Genomic DNA, 18,541 nt, shown 5'->3' on the forward strand with positions numbered 1-18,541 from the left:
AGGAAATACTATACTAGACAATGGGCCTCCTTTGAAGATAAGTACAAATGCAGCTGAAGGGGCTGATTGTTATGATTTCCAATACCTACTCCGTGTGAAAAGTCTAGAACCAGGCTAGCGAGATCTTCTGCCAATAACAACCTCAAGTTGTTCCCTTAGAACTGGGATATGTTCACTGGTACTTAGGCGGCCGCCTGGACTTATAGCTCGAGGTACTGTAGTAGCAATTCACATGGAGGAGCAAAAGGATAAGGTGAGAGCAACTGTTGGAATGAAGACTAAATCGTGGATAGTAGATATGAGAATAGAACCAAAAGAGGAAGTGGTACACTATCGATGCGGCAAGAAGCTAGATCAAGATGCTGTTGGTAGTTAATGTGGTATGGTTATAAGAATAGAAAAGGCGGCTTGTGGCCCGTACTGAAGAATCAAATAATTGATTTGGCTTTGAGAGCCATTGTTGTGGCTTGGAGCCCGTGCTGAGAAGAGGAAGAAATTTGAGTTGGCTTTGAGATCCGATGGTGCGGCTTGGAGCTGATGCTGAAGAATTTGACAATTGATTTGGTTTGGAGAGCCGATGTTGTGGCTTAGAATCCGTACCGAAGAGTTTGACAATTGATTTGGTTTGGAGAGCCGATGTTGTGGCTTGAGCACTGAATTAGGGGCCTGATTCAGAGCCACTCGCTAGATGCGATCGCTCGCACGATGTGTATGCAAATTGCGTAGGCAGTGCTACCGCACACCAATGTATTAGCATGCCCAGTATTTCTTAGAGAGTGTTCACATAGTGTATGCAGACACCCACCAGCCTGTTTTAAGATGCCCACTTGTGCATGTCATGTCCAGGAAGTGTATACAACCATCGGTACATTGGATGCTATCGCAGCGCTTGTGGTTGACCATACCCTGCCGCAAGTACTGCGAGCACTTCAGTGTAAAAACAAGCCAGGTGACGTGTACTGTGATGCTGTCTTTTAATTATGCACTCCTCTAAAACGCAGTTGAGATGCTCAGACATACCTGCGTTTGCACCTCCACTTCCCCGTTTTTAGTGGCCAGCCCCTGTTACCACCTACAAACGGCTTCCCCTGTCAGTCACTCTGCTCGGCTATCTATGCACAGCGAGCGAATGCATTGTGGACTTTCGCTTAGGTATGCACATGCACACTGCGATGCATACGATGCGCACAATGCATACCATTGGCAGCAGCGAGAGTATGCATCTTAGCGAGCGGGTCTGAATCAGGCCCTTGATACAATGTCCTGATAAAGAGAACACAGATTTGAGTACGAGTTTATGTACAAGTTAGTGTACAAATTAGCGTCCAAAGTCCTGACAGACAGTATGTAAGTTTGAGTACAAGTTATTGTACAAGTTTGTGTACAAATTAGCGTCCAAAGTCCTGACGGACAATACATAGGTTTGAGTGCAAGTTTGTGTACAGGTTTGTGTACAAATTAGCATCCACAGACCTGATGGACAATACATAAATTTGAGTACAAGTTTGTGTCCAAGTTGTGTACAAATTAGCATCCACAGACCTGATGGACAATACATAAATTTGAGTACAAGTTTGTGTCCAAGTTGTGTACAAATTAGCATCCACCGACCTGCCGAGAATGCCGATTCAGCTTGGAGGGCCGTCACTGCCAGTACAGCTAGGAAGCTGCAAGTGGAACAATGAAGCCGGAGCACAGCACGGGAGTTGATGGTGCAGCTAGGGAGCCATAGGAGAGGCCACAAAAGTCAGAGACAACCGAGGAGATGGAGATCCTTCCAGCAGAGTCGACAGGATACTGCTCGTGCCGCTGAGCCTAGAGAACCACAGGAATGCTATAGTCGGCGAGGCGGCAAAAGTCCAGTGTGTACAAATAGAAGGACGGACCAATCAAGCTGCACTGAGGATGATTTTTCACTTCCTGAGGCGTGCCGTTCACCTAGCAACAGAAGAAACTGGAGTAACCCCGTCCTGACTGGGTAATCTGCTTGAAGGAGACAAGACGTGACCGCGACTTGTAACACTGATATAGAGTTGAATGTACCCTGTTTGCGTAGCGTACAGTATCTTGAGTGAATTCACACTGGTCATGCTTAGAAAATGGATGCATGCAAGGATAGACAATGCAGTCATATGCATTTCAGTCTCATCTAAGCTTTCATCTGAAGAGGTGTAATTGGGTCGTAACAGGGCACTCTCATGTTTACAAAGTTCATTGAGGACTATACAGTGTTGGACCTAGGTGAAAATATGTTTGTTTATAGGTTGATTATTAATACCTAATATAGGATAGGTGCAAGTCTGCACTGATGAGAAGTAGCTGTAGCTAACCAGGTGCACACATATATGTGGCCCTATTGCAATAAATATTGTTGGAATCGGGTTACAAGGAGCTTCAGCTAAATCTGGAGCTGGATTGTTCTTTTAAATTGTAAGCAGTTTTTATTATGAGTTTGTAAATAAAAGACTTTTAAGGGTACTACACCAGATAATTTTAATGTCGAGCATTGGACTGGAGAAGTTTGGAAGACAGTGAATCAACTAAGCTTGTTAACATCTACCTAAAAGAACTCATGTATGTGTGTGTACAGTATGCAACAAAATTAATCCAGTAGTCTGAATGAACAATGCATGTGTGCTTTGGATGTGGGAAACATTTTTGTTAATGGACGGAAGGAGAGAGTCTTCATTTGTTGTGCTCCACCATAAGGAAGAGGGTGAGTGCATCTGTGTCCAAATGCATTGCCGGAAAGCAGTGGCATAACGAGGCTTGGGCAGGGCAAGTACCCTGGTCGCCAACATGAGGGGGGTGCCTGTGCAGAAGCATGGTTAGGAAGGATACTATAGGAGATGATAACATTAATTGACAGTGCTGCAATTACATTACATTGACAGCAGGAGCCACCGATGGGAACAGATGACAGCTGAGCTTCGTATCAGCTCTCCTCAGTGAAATCTGATCCCAACCCTCCCTGTCTGCATGATCTGAAGCTGAGAACTAGGGACAGTCTGTAATCTTTTTGCCACATTATTATTATTATTATTATTATTATTATTATTATTATTATTATTATTATTATCCTGCATTTATATGGCCCCACAAGGGTTCTACAGCACCTTACACAGTACATAAACAAATAAGCACACAAGAAAACAGACATTAACAGTACAAACAATGCATGACAGATGCATGATTTATACATTGCTGCATAACACTTAAGCTGGCCACACACTAGACCAACTTACATCCAACCAGCCAACTTGTTGATTGGCTGGAATGAAAATCTGGTAACATATGGGAGTAAATGATGATCAGAAATTTGCTCCTAACTGCCAGAAAACAGATGAAAATGGTCATCAGACAAGTTTGTTAAATGTTTGATCTAAACTATTTGTTCAAACAACAGTTTTGGTCCATTTTCCAGCTTTTGGGAGCAAATTGCTGATTGCATTCCTTACCAGATTTTCATTCCAACCAATCAACTAGTTGGCTGGTTGGATGTAAGTTGGTCTAGTGTGTTGCCAGCTTTAGAATAAGCAGCATGGTGTCTGTAACCAAGGGTTGGGTGCTGTTGTAAATTAGAGTATAATTACGTTAAGGAGAAGCACATGAGGGAAGAGGGCCCTGCTCATGAGAGCTTACATTCTAAAGGGGAGGGGGCAGACAAACATGGGTGACACAGATGGGCAGGATACAAGTGTCATGGTAATTTAACATCTATGGAAAGGTTAGTCTAAACTTAAGAGGAAAAAAAAACAATGAGTTCAGCAAAATTGCATGATGCCTCATGATTTGGGGGCCACAAGCAAGGACCATTTGAGAGGTCATCTTGCTGTGTCGTTCAGTAAGGCAAACAGTAGTTGGAGTGGATAAGCAGATTGCATGGGGAGATCAGGAGGCATGCATGCAGCATTGGAGATCCAGGTGCAAGCACAATCCATAGGCATTATGGAAATGTGGTCCTTAATAGCAGTCCTTAATAGCAGAAATTGCTGATTTGTTAATATCTCCTTCTGTTCTCCTCTTGTTTATCTCCTGAATAACTCTGGCTTTAACTTAAATGTTCTATTTACACTTTAAACTAAGCACTTTAAAGCTAGGCACTGTTGTTGAAGCAGCCTCAGCTAAGGCAGCCTAATAGTGACAAATAAGTATGACTCAAACCAGGTGTCCACACTGATTCCACCCCCACCCCTAATACCCTCCTCACACAACAATGGGACAGCAGTAAAATAAACAAATTGTGAGAGGACAATATACCATCACAGATACAGAGTAATTTTCTGCCTTGATACAGATTTTAAAATAATAAGAAATACTGTTTCATCAGTATGTTGGGTGCAGTAGTTAATTACCTAACAGTTTTAAAGGCTGTGCAAATAAAAACCAAGCATCAGTATGTTGGGTGCAGTAGTTAATTACACTTTAAACTAAGTACTTCAAATCTAGGCACTGTTGATGAAGCAGCCTCAGCTAAGGCAGCCTAATAGCCTTTATAATTGTATTCAAACATTGTTGAATCACTTGTATAGTGGCAAGTGGTTTGCAGACTGTTCCTTGTTCAAATCACTGGTGAAACCTGCAGACAGGGAGGGAGAATGCAGAGAGAGCAGCCGGCATTGTAAATACTGTATAATAGGTTTAAAGGGCTGTAGTGGACTGGGGGGAGGGTCATCTTTCATAAGTGCCAGATCAACCATTATACAAGCCAGCCACCAACCCAGGGGGGCACATTCACCATCTCGATCAACAGTGGACACCAGTGGGGGACTTATATTGCTTAATGACTGATGTGCACTGCAGTGTTTGATTTGCTATTAATGGTGGTTGGTCCCTCACTCCCTCAGGACCCATGACTGCAGCCCTATGCAGCAGAAAATAGATTTGTCCATCCCTCCTGTTTCTTTCCCTCTCCACTGTTACTCTCTATATTACCTCTTGTACACCCCTCCAAATGATGCAGTGTGACAGGTCCATGTCACGTTTGGGCTATGGAGATCCTCTGTAGAAGAAGTATTGGAAGACGTGAACCCAGGTTGAGAAAAGAATTGGAAGCGAGGGGCCTTGCTATATGCCTTCCTCATCCACAAATATCGGATGTTGGCTAGACCTGACCAAAAGCGCGTAGTGTAACTTACTGGGAGGTGTTCACCAGTGACCCCTCCAATTGGGATTTGGGTTTAAGTTGCACCCAGCAAGCAGGTCGCAGCCCTTTGGTTAGGTATCCGGCACAAGTGGGAAATAGAAGAACACAATTGCAGGGAAAGCACAGGAGAACAATACTGGGAGTTTGTACTTGGGTGACATACTGAGTACATACACTGTAGATCCAGACACAGAACTGGCACAGAAAAATGACACTTAGGAGATGGTACTCGGATGACGTACTGAGTACACACACTGTGGATCCAGACAAAGAACCGGCACAGGAGAATGACACTAGGAGATTGTACTCAGATGATGTACTGTGTACACACACTGTGGTTCCAGATGCAGAACTGGCACAGGAGTTTGACACTTAGGAGATAGTATTTGGATGACGTACTGAGTACCAACACCATGGATAATACTAGGAATATATCACTAGAAGAAAGGAGCTTGGAACCTGGAATGCTGCAACAGCAAGTATTCACTGGAAGTAGCATCGTTGTACAGGCAACAGTATGTCGATCTACAGAATTACAGATGTTTTTGCCACTTTGTTAGTACCAGTATTTTGTGAATATGAGGGTCTGATTTGCAATCTTGGCACCCACAAATACGTATAATGTTATCTCGTCACAGTTTGGTATTACATACACCTTTTCTGATTGCGAGAAGTTTTCCTTTAAATAGGGCCATTTACTTGAACATATCAAACTTAGATACATTTTTTGACAATGCTTTGATTGATAACCTGGCAGTGCCAACTGCTTTACTTTATCCAAAGCATCCAACTTCTGTGCCACTATTTCTTAATAGTGCTGGACACCAGGACACAGAGGAAATGTTTTATTTTTGTATTTATTGTTTGTTTCAACTTGTATTTGAATCACTATCATGCAAATATCGATATATATGCACATATATTTTTGCAGAGTCAAAAGAAAGTGTTAGGGCCCCAAATAAGTATCTTGCCTAGGGCTCTCTGGAGTCTTAACCTAGCTCTGCCCATATTCTTGTATGTGTCCCTTGTACCTGTGCTAAACCACAGGTGTCCTCACAACTACCCCTACCCAGTCCCTCCTAACATTACCTGCACCAACTCCCCTAGCAACCAGGTGTCGCTACTAACCCTACCCAGTCCCTCATACTACTACCACCATCACTCCCACCACCTCCCCCAGCTGCCTGGTGTCACGACTACTACCCCAACCTATCTGATTTTCAAAGAACAGTTTTAAGGGGTGTCATTTTTGGATTTTCCCCAGGTGCCATCACCCCTAGTTATGCCTCTTCAGGGAAGAGCCTATTTCAAAAGGCCCCCATATTGTGAGGTTGGGTAGGTGCAGTAGCAACAATATAGCTTAACATGGAAGTGTCTTGTGGAGGAGAAGCGGTCCAGATAGAATGTTAGCCAACTTGTAATGTCCATCCATACCATTAAAGAGGGTTAAAGCATAGCTGCTCAATAAGGAAGAAGCTCCTTGGTCAGATGAAGGTGCCACTGTACATGGAAGTACTCTGTTTGAGTGGCTGGCTTATCAGCAGTAGCAAGTTTATGAGCAAATGACTATTCCTGGATTATAAATATATGGCTGTACAGCAGTGACATCTGGCAGGCTCCCTTGTAAAGTGGTTCCACAAAATGAGTACAGTTGCTGCAACTATGCAGTCTGGCTACAGATTCAATGATTATGAGCTGCAAGGAGTAATCCATGGTGTAGGGGATGATTAAATGACTCTGACACTGTTGTAGAACATTTAAATGAACCTATTAATTACTGCAATTAAGAACTGTGCTGGTGGAGTATGGATACCATTATTCAAGTTAAGAGCAAACTAACATCTGCTAAAGAAATGTGCTGGAGTTTTGAGGCATGATTTATGCAGGCGGAGAATTATGTTTGGATCTGTAAATATATTTTATTATGCAGCCATCAAGATTTATGGGCAGGAGGGAGTCACATTAATAATGTTTTTCATACTGTTGAAAGATGTTCTGGCACCCAATACTTGTAGCAACATAGCACTGCACCACATGTCATCATCTATGTCCATCTCCTACTAACTTATGTGCTAAGCATCCATGTATATTTGAGAGCACTCTGAACAGTTTTTCTCCACTCACACCATAGCCATGCTTTAACAGGAAATCAGTATGACATGCCGCCTGACTAAAACCCTGTGGGTGTAATACCGATGCCGGAAGGCAAAAGAATGAAGATCCCGACAGGGTAAGTATTTAAGCTATCCCTAACCCTTTCCCCCCCTAACCCTCCCTTAGGGTTGCTTAACCCTAACCTCCCCCTCTAGTGCCTAACCCTAACCTCCTCCAAGGGATGCCAAAACCTAACCCCCCCTCCCCGCACCCTACACCTAATGCTCCTGGGGGGTGCCTAACCCTAACCTTCCCCCGGGGGTGCCTAACCCTAACCACCCCATCCCCTAGCCTACCCCTAACCCTCCCGGGGGGTGCCTAACCCTATGTCCCCCCAGGAGCCCATAAACCTAACCCTCCCTCCCTGCCGATATCCACTCCCGATGGTCAGCTTACTTTCATTCGGTATGCCGGGCGTTGGGATTTCAGCGTGGAGATAATGATAGGATTCAGGATTTCGATGCCTATCATTAGTCCCCTGCCAGGATTTCACAGTCGGGAAGCCACCGTATACCCTTTAAGTGTTTGTCATCACATAGTGTTTACCCATAAGCACCAGAGGATTTCACACTACAATACCATGTAGTGAAAAGGATTCATGTTGGATTCAGTGAGGTTTTCAATTGTACAGAATCCAACTCCCAAAACAGACAACTGTGAAAATTAATGGGGAATATTTATACTTTCAGCACTGTGTGATCAAATCTTCTGTATACTTTTGAAGAATCAAATGCACTTGAAAATAAACAAAAAATAAAAAATACAATAGTGTATTACCATAATAAACAGTACATATTTACCTGTGAAATTAAAATTGGATACACTCTTTTATGTCTGAATTAGAGATGTGCACTGGCCCATATTGTTGGGTTTGGTTCTAATTCATCGCCTCTCTCAGCCAATGAATGGCTCCCTCCATTGAAGTCAATGGTGGGAACCGCAGAATAAACTTTAGTAACCTGCTGCTCTCCATTGACTTCAATGGAGGAGGTGTTCATTTGCTGAGAGAGGCGGGGGCTCACCTCTCTCTTAAAATGAACGCTCAGATACGGTTCTATAAAGGGAGAAGCCGCATCTGAGCATTTAATTCGGGAGATATCAACCATCCTGGTTGTTATCAATTGTGTGGGTTGCGATTTTTGTTTTTTAAGAAGACCTTGAATGCCTACTTTGGACAAGGGGACCACTCCTGGTAATGTAGGTGAGTATGTGTGTTTATGTATGTAATAAAATGTACTTTCACGGTGCGTGTGTTGTGTGTTTTTTTACACATTTCTTTACAGGTGAACTACAGATACCAGCGGGCCCTTAATGCCCTGCATGCTGGTACTTGTGGTTTTCCAAGTAAAAGCATGCAGGGGAGGCTTGCTGGGACCAGTAGTTCCACTGTAAAGACAATGTTGATATTTCTACTTTTTACACACTACATACTCTATCAACCCGCCACCTACCACCCTAGGGTGGCAGGGATAGCCCCAAGCTATCAGCCTAGGCCAGGGGTGCCCTGGAGATGGGGACACCTTTATTGGAGGGGTCCCCAACTCCCCAGGGATCCCTGGCCTTGGCTGACTAGTGGTCAGAACTGATGCTGGGGCTGGGGGGCCCGGTGAAAGGGCTCCCCTTGCTGTGCCATCAACCCCCCGTTAGAAAGGGTCCGGTGCTAGTTTTCATTATAGGGGACCCCTATGCTACTTTCCCCCCCTATAATCAAAACCAGGACTGGCCCTGCAGCCTGGTGCTGGTATCTAAATTACGGTGGAACCCTACTCGTTTTGTTACCCGGAATTTTAGGTACCAGGACTGACTGGCAAGTCTGGGACTGGTTAAGCTTTAGGGTGGACCCTATGTAATTTTTTTAAAATATACCCTATTAAAACTATTTACAGGCAGAAACATATACAAATCACAATGATTCAGTTTCAGCCAAACTCGCAGCTCTGGAGGTGAGTGTTTAAAACTTCAATTTGGCAGAGAGTTTGCAGGCATCTCACCCAAGATTGTCATCTCAATTCTTGGTAAATTTGTGAGCTGTATATTTTTGGTTGAAAAGTAATTCTGAGTTTGCCCGATGGTGATAAGATTCAAGTTTGCTATCTCACCTGAGTTTTATGAGTGAGAAGAGAGAAATCTCTCTCTAACTCACCCGACTTTGCCTTTAGTCAGTTTGTGAGTTGAAAATCATGCCTAAACTCTCCTGAGATTGGCATCTCGACAATTCTCGATTCTTAGTAAATTTACCCCTTAGAGTCGCTCTACAGAGGGTCTTCTCCCTATAACAGCCACCTGCTGTTCCCTTAGTGTTAGACACACACACCAGCACTTAGGCGGCCGCCAGGCAGAGCTGGCCCTAGGCACAGGCATTCTAAGCATATGCCTAGGGCATCTGGAATGCCTAGGGACATTCCACTGCTCTGCAGCACACTCCCCTCTGTTACCGCGATCGGAGCTCAGCTCTGATCGGCAGCGCAGAAGTCAGCCAGACAGGTGTATGTCAGAATGAGCTTCTGCAAAGAACCTCATTCTGACTACACAGGAGATGGGGAAGATGGCCTGCTCCTCCCAAGGTCCTTTGCGGAGCCGAGCCGTGAGTGACAACTCATGGCTCTGCCTCCATAGTAGCTGCCGCCCAGCGCCCGCCGCCCATCGGACCACTCCAGACTCCACTACAGAAGACAGACACCAGGAGTCAAAACATGTCCCGGCGACTCCCACTCCAGCCTGGCTGACCTGAGACCACCAGGTAAGAGTAAAGTCTCAGGGTGAGTTAGCTCAGGCTGGGAGAGTGACGGAGCACTCATTGGACAGAAAGGGGATGCAGGCTATATATATATATATATATAAATATATATATATATATATATACATACACACACAGCGTATATATATATATATATATATCGATCTTTATACACACAGTATATATGTATATGTGTATGTATTACATACAGTATGTGTGTATATATATAATATATATTTGTGTGTATATATGTTAGGGGTGTGCACCGGCCACTTTTCGTGTTTTGGTTTTGGATCTGGATCTTTCTTCGTGTTTTGGATCTGGATTGGTTTTGCCAAAACCACCCTTCCGTGTTAAGGGTTCTGGGTTTTGTGTTTTGGATCTGTATTTTTTTTTAAAAAAAGAATAAAAACAGCTAAAATCACAGAATGTGTTGGTTTTTCTGCTCCTATGCTATTATTAACCTCAATAACCTTAATTTCCACTCATTTCCAGTCTATTCTGAACACCTCACACCTCACAATAGTGGCCCATCTAGGAGTGGCACTGCAGTGGCAGACAGGATGGCAGTTTGAAAAACTAGGCCCCAAACAGTACATAATGCAAAGAAAAAAAAGAGGTGCAAGATGGAATTGTCCTTGGGCCCTCCCACCCACCCTTATGTTGTATAAACAGGACATGCACACTTTAACAAACCAATAATTTCAGCGCCAGGGTCTGCCACATGACTGTGGCTGAAATGATTGGTTCGTTTGGGCCCCCACAAAACAAGCTGGCAATTAATCTGTCCCTGCACAAACTGGCTCTACGGAGGCAAGATGTCATCCTCATCCTCCTCATCCACCGATTCCTCACCCTCATCAGTGTTGTGTACATCCTCATCCTCACAGACTATTAACTCGTCCCCGCTGGAATCCACCACCACAGGTCCCTCTGTACGTTCTGGAGGCTGGTCTCCCTGGAAGAGTTGGTAATTCATTTTTATGAACATCATCTTCTCCACATTTTGTGGAAGCAGCCTCCGACGCCTTTCGCTGACAAGGTTCCCGGCTGCACTAAACACTCTTTCGGAGTACACACTGGAGGGGGGGCAACTCTGGTAAAATAGAGCCAGTTTGTACAGGGGCCTCCAAATTGCCTCTTTTTCCTGCCAGTACAGGTACGGACTGTCTGACATGCCTACTTGGATGCTGTCACCGATGTAATCCTCCACCATTCTGTCAATGGTGACAGTATCATATGCAGTGACAGTAGACATGTCAGAAATTGCTGCCAGGTCCTTCAGTCTGGACCAGATGTCCAAACTTGGTCCTGCCTGCCCTGCATCACCGCCAGCGGGTTGCTTAGGATACCTACGTTTTTTCCTGGCAGCCCCAGTTGCGGGAGAAAATGAAGAAGGAGCTGTTGACGTGTCACGTTCCGCTTCAGCTGACAGTGTTTTCACCAGCATGTCTTTGCACCTCTGCAGGCTTGTGTCGGCCGGAAAGAGAGATACCACATAGGCTTTAAACCTAGGATCGAGCACGGTGGCTAAAATGTAGTGGTCTGATTTCAACAGATTGACCACCCTGGAATCCTGGCAAAGTGAATGAAGGGCTTCATCCACAAGTCCCAAATGCCGAGCGGAATTGCTGACCTGACTCAAGCTGGCAGTGTCTGAACTGACTTCACACGTGGCAAGTTCGAAGGGTTGGAGAACCTTGCACAACACAGAAATCATTCTCCACTGCGCTTGAGTCAGGTGCATACCCCCTCTTTTGCTTATGTCATAGGTGGATGTAGAGGCTTGAATGGCCTTTTGCTGCTCCTCCATCCTCTGAAGCATATAGAGGGTTGAGTTCCAACGCGTCACAACCTCTTGCTTCAGGTGATGGCGGGGCAGGTTCAAGAGTGTTTGCTGGCGCTCCAGTCTTCGGCACGCAGTCGCTGATTGGCGAAAGTGGGCAGAAATTTTTTGGGCCACCCAAACCGTCTCCTGCACGCCCCTGTCGCTTTTCAGAAAATTCTGCACCACCAAGCTTATTGTATGAGCAAAACATAGGACGTGCTGGAATTTGCCCAGATGTAATGCCCGCACAATATTGGTGGCATTGTCAGATATCACAAATCCCCAGGAGAGTCTAAGTGGGGTAAGCCACTGGGCGATGATTTCCCTCAGTTTCTCTAAGAGGTTGTTGGCGGTGTGCCTCTTACTGAAACTGGTGATACACAGCGTAGCCTGCCTTGGAACGAGCTGGCGTTTCTGAGATGCTGCTACTGGTGACGCTGCTGTTGTTGCTGCGTAAGGTGATACATCTACCCAGTGGGCTTTCACAGTCATATAGTCCTTAGTCTGCCCTGTTCCACTTGTCCACATGTCCGTGGTTAAGTGGACATTGGGTACAACCGCATTTTTCAGGACACTGAGGACACTTTTTCTGACGTTTCAGTACAGTCTCGGTATCGCCTGCCTAGTGAAGTGGAATCTAGATGGGATTTGGAACCGGGGACACACTACCTCCATCAATTGTCTAAATCCCACTGCACTAATGGCGGATACCGGACGCACGTCTAACACCAACATAGCAGTCAAGGCCTCAGTTATACGTTTTGCTTCAGGATGACTGCTGTTGTACTTCATCCTCCTCACTAATGACTGTTGGAGGGTCAATTGTTTAGTAAAAGTAGTGGTGTTCCTACTTCCTCTCTGGGATGATGAACGACTCCCAGCAGCAGCGGCAGCAGTAGGCGTAGCAATGCAGGATCCTCCGGAGGAATCCCGGATAGGAGAGTCTGTCATGCCAGAGACATGGACTGCAGAACTACTTCCGATCCTGACTAAGGAGGAAATTGACAAGGAGGGAGTTGACGGTGTGGTTTGCAGGTGTTTGGATACAACAGGACAACGGGATTTAGGTGTCCCTGGACTTCTTACGGTCTTAGCCAAAGTTTCTGAACTTGACAGTAACTTTTTATGAATGCGCTGCAGGTGCCGTATAAGGGAGGATGTTCCTAGGTGGTTAACGTCCCTACCCCTACTTATTTCACCTTTACATATGGTACATATGGCAAGACAGTTGTTGTCCGGATTTAGATAGAAATATTGCCAGACCAAAGAGGTGGAATGTTTGGTCTTCTACCCAGGTATGACCGTGATGGGCTTTTTCATCCCACGGACAACAACTGTCTCCCCCAGAGCCTGATTTAAACAAACCACATCACCATCAAAATCCTCCTCGCCAACTTCCTCCTCAGCTCCAGCTACACCAGTATCCTCATCCTGTTGTACTTCAACAATGACATATTCAATTTGCATATCAGCAAGTGGACTATGGGTGCTCCTTTCAGCACTTGCAGGGGCGTGCAAATGGTGGAAAGAGCCACCTCTTCCCGTCCAGTGCTGGGAAGGTCAGGCATCGCAACCGCCACCACACTTGGACTCTCCTTGGGGATTTGTGATATCTTCTTAGAACGCACAGTTCTTCGCTGTGCTTTTGCCAGCTTGACTCGTTTGATTTTTTTTGCGGGAGGAGGGCTTCCATCGTCATGTGAAGCTGAACCACTAGTCATGAACATAAGGAAAGACCTTAGCCGTTTCTTGCCACTCCGTGTCATAAATGGCATATTGGCAAGCTTACGTTTCTCTTCAGATGATTTAAATGTTTTTTTTAAGGTCATTTTCCTGAACTTTGTCATTTGGGATTGTATGTGCCCTCTACTATGACATTGGACATCGGCCTTGGCAGACGACGTTGATGGCATGTTATCGTCTATGTCATAACTAGTGGCAGCAGCTTCAGCACTAGGAGGAAGTGGTTCTTGATCTTTCCCTATTTTATTTTTATAGGAGAAAGTTTGGTCCTCCATTTATGTTATATTGATTTGATATATACGTGCGGCTAAGGCGCACACAAACACAGAAAATATTTTTTTATTTTTGCTGGAGAGTAGGGCACTTTGTGGGTTACACCACCCTTTCAGAAATGAGCCAGCCAGCTCTTTACTTATGGGACACAGGCGCACGCTTGGCGCTGCTCCTTTGTTGATGCACGTGCAGCCACAGTGCACACAATTCACAAACACAGAAAATATTTTTTTAATTTGTTTGGAGTGTACTTTGGGGGTTATAGCACTCTTTAACGGACAAGCCAGCCGGCCCTTTACTTATGACATAGGCGCACGCTTGGCGCTGCTCCTTTGTTGATGCACGTGCAGCCACAGTGCACACAAGTCACAAACACAGAAAATATTTTTTATTTTGTTTGGAGTGCACTTTGGGGGTTACAGCACACTTTAACGGTCAAGCCAGACGGCCCTTTACTTATGACACAGGCGCACGCTTGGCACTACTTTGTTGATGCACGTGCGGCTACAGTGCACACAATTCACAAACACAGAAAATATATTTTTTTTGTTTGGAGTGTACTTTGGGGGTTACAGCACCCTTTAACGGACAAGCCAGCCGGCCCTTTTACTAATGGGACACAGGCGCACGCTTGGCGCTGCTCCTTTGTTGATGCACGTGCAGCCACAGTGCACACAATTCACAAACACAGAAAATATTTTTTTATTTTGTTTGGAGTGTACTTTGGAGGTTACAGCACCCTTTAACGTACAAGCCGCTGGTCCTTTACTTATGGGATACAGGCGCAAGCTTGGCGCTGCTCCTTTGTTGATGCATGTGCAGCCACAGTGCACACAATTCACAAACACAGAAAATATTTTTTATTTTGTTTGGAGTGCACTTTGGGGGTTACAGCACCCTTTAACGGTCAAGCCAGCCGGCCCTTTACTTATGACACAGGCGCAAGCTTGGCACTACTTTGTTGATGCACGTGCGGCTACTGTGCACACAATTCACAAACACAGAAAACATTATTTTTTTTTGCACTTGGGGGGAGCACCCCCTGGACAACACTACAGCACCCCTTTAGGACTGGGACACTGCACAGGACTTTGGAGTGGACACAGCCCCTATGGACAGCTGACTGCACAACACAGTCCAGCCAGACCCTATGGACGTTGGAGGAGTGGACACAGCCCATATGGACAACAGCAGCACAGCGCAGCACAGCACAGCACAGCACAACACTACACTGCACTACATTACACAGCCCAGCCAGCCCTAACTCCCACCCTCCCTCTTCACTGTCCACAGCCGAGTGAGAAAATGGCGCGGACGCGGGTACCTTATATAGGGTCAAAAACCCGCGAGACCTGGAAGGCAGGATGATGACGTTTTGCCTCGATTTCAGATCCGAGTCAGGCGGGAAAAGTCGAGCCTGACTCGGATCGGCCTCGGATCGGGGGGGCTCGGGGGGGTTCGGATTTTAGAAATCAGAACCCACTCACCCCTAAAATATGTGTGTATATATATATATATATATCTGTGTGTGTATAGATATGTATATACGTGTGTGTGTGTGTGTGTGTGTGTGTATATATATATATATATATATATATATATATATATATACTGTGTGTATATATATGTATATGTATATATGTGTGTGTGTATGTAGAGAGAGAAAGGACATCGGGGACAGGCTGCAGGAACAGAGCAGAGGGACAGGAGACATCGAGGATAGAGGCTGCGGGCTTTGGGAGAGGAAACACAGGGGACAGAGGCAGCGGGCACAGAGAGGAGACATTGGGGACTGAGACTGGGGACATAGGGAGAGGAGACACCGGAGACAGAGGCTGCAGTCGCAGGGAGAGGATACAGCAGAGGCTGCCTCCACGGAAAGAAGGCACTGGGCAGAGGATTTAACAACTATGGCAATATAGAATCTTATAATCTATATATATATATATATATATATATATAATATCTTTTGGCGTCCACGTATAAACACTAAGCTTGTGGTGAGATTAAATGTTAGGGGGCACAAGCCAAACTCCTGCCTAGGGCACCAAAATGGCTAGGGCCGGCTCTGCCACCAGGACTTATATCTCCGAACAGTAGGCGCTTATGCAACATACAGGAGATCACTACATAATAACTGGAGTAGTAGTGTATAAGCAACAGTAATATGGCAAGGACACAGTTAACTGAAGTATTGTCCAGTACACTGGAACATGTAGTAGCAAGAGTATAATGTGCAGACAGAAGATATGGACATCATGTAGAGTAATGAAATCCTTAAGGCGCAGCTCAGTATTTAACCACAGGTGAAATGCAAGTAATGGAAATCATGTAGAGTAATGCAATCCTTGAAGTGCAGCACAGTATTTATCCGCAGGTGAAATGCAAGTAATAGAACACTCAGACCTGCACCACAGTTCTCAATGCAGTAGTAATGTTTAAACACAAAGACTATTATTGCAGCAACAGCATAGCACAGCAATCACAATATAGAATATAAATTATATTTAAAACAGTGATTCCAGCAAGGCACAGGTACAGTGGCGTAACTAGGGTATTTGGAGCCCAGGGCAAATTTGAAAATGGAGCCCCCCCCACTATGTGCGTGGTCAAAAGGGGCGTGGGCACTAAAAATGGGCATGACAACATGACTTGTCACTGGGAACATTTCTTTCAATTTGCACCTTAATGCAGTGCCTCTTATACAGTCCCCCCTATGCAGTGCCCCTAGTAGTGGTCCCCCTTACGCAGGCCCCTAGTAGTACCGCTTATATAGTACCCCCAGTATACAATGCCCCCAGTAGTGGTCCCCCTTATGCAGCCCCCAATTAGTTCCCCTTATACAGGCCCCCAGTAGTGATCTCCCATATGCAGTGCCCCTTACACAGTTCCCCCTGTAGTAGTCCCCCTTATGCAGCCTGCCATTAGTTCCCCTTATACAGTGCCCCCAGTAGTGATCCCCCATATGCAGCCCCCCAGTAGTGAACCCCCATATGCACTGCCCTTTATACAGTGCCCCCAGGAGTGGTCCCCCCTTATGCAGGCCCCCAGTAGTGCCCCTTATGCAGGCCCCCAGCAGTTATCCCCCCTATGCAGTGCCCCCTGTAGTGTTTCTCCCTTTTCAGTGCCCCCTGTAGTGGTTCTCCCTTTTCAGTGCCCCCTGTAGTGGTCCCCCCTGTGCAGTGCCCTCAGTAGTAAGCCCCTTATATAGTGCTCCAGTAGGAGTCCCCCTTGATGCAGTGCCCCTAGTAGTAGTCCCGCCCAGTAGTGGTCCCCCCCAATGCAGTGCCCCCAGTAGTAGTCCCCCCTATACAGTGCCCTTTATATAGTGGTTGGCCCCAGTAGGAATCCCCCTTGATGCAGTGCTCCCAGTAGTATCCCCTCAGTAGTAGTCCCCAGTAGTGATCCCTCCCAATGCAGTGCCCCCAGCAGTATCCCCCCAGTAGTAGTCCCTAGTAGTGGTCCCCCCAATGCAGTGCTCCCAGTAATATCCCCCCTAGTAGTAGTCCCCAGTAGTGATGGTCCCCCCCAAAGCAGTGCCCCCAGTAGTAGTCTCCTCCTTAGTAATAGTCCCCCCCCTCCCGATAAATATACACGGAAATTAAACAATAAAAGAAAAATTCTTACCTGAATCCACGCTTCCGCTCCCGCCACTGCCATCTGCATGTCAGTCCTCCCATTATGCTCTGCATTATGGGAGAGACGTCATGATGCTCTTGCAGTGGGCGCTGTGGCTGCAGCAGTCAATGAGAGTCTATCTGACTCTCATTGCACAGTCTCCCTAATTATTGAATGTTTTGCAGCTGAGCTGCACACAGACTGACAGGCAGGAATGCAGCTATGAGCTGCAAAGGCACATACCCCTTTTCCACTGCTGCAATAACCCAGGTTATTGCTGGGTCTTCCCAGATAATGGCTCAGTGGAAAAAGGGCCCCTGAAAAATAACCCAGGTCAAGTTACCTGGGAATCCAACCCAGATAGCTACCAGGGTTGGACCGGGGATTGACCTGGGTAATTTTGCAGTGTAAATGGCGCGACCCGGGTTATCCGACCTGGGTCATGCCTAAAATTAGCTGATTGGTGGCTGTGAACCAATCACCTCCCACTTTTTATGACCTCACAAGTTTAAAAGGGCAGACCCAGGTTGACCAAGGAATAAGTTTAATGCGGGTCGAATTTGGAGTGTAAGCGGGGTCTGACCTGGGTTGGAACCATGTCCGAAAACCCAGATCAGACCTGGGTTTTTGGTGGAAAATGGGTATAAGATAGAGTTCCAACTGCCTGCAACAGCCGAAACTGGAATCAAAGGCATAAAGCAACATCCCAGTCGCCTAATACGGCCAGAACCTGCAGCCAAAATGATCCACTGCTATGGATGATAACAGGCAGTTTATCTATGAATCATTGCCACACAGCAGTGGCAGACAGGATGGAAGTTTAATAAACTATACGACCCCTAGAAATCAAGAATATTTTCATTAAACAACAAATAGATTAGAGACCTGAGGGCAGTACAGAGAACAGGTGGTGGAGTATGTACTGTATGTAGTAGAAGGCAGGGAAAAGAAGGATTGATTAGTTAGTTAGTTAGTTTAATGTTATTGTTTGATTGACAAAGAACATTTATGAGAGTGGAGGGGGTTAGTATGGCCAGCAGGT

Source organism: Taudactylus pleione, unplaced genomic scaffold (assembly GCF_031769625.1).
Source record: "Taudactylus pleione unplaced genomic scaffold, aTauple2 ptg000019l, whole genome shotgun sequence".
Classification (NCBI taxonomy): domain Eukaryota; kingdom Metazoa; phylum Chordata; class Amphibia; order Anura; family Myobatrachidae; genus Taudactylus; species Taudactylus pleione.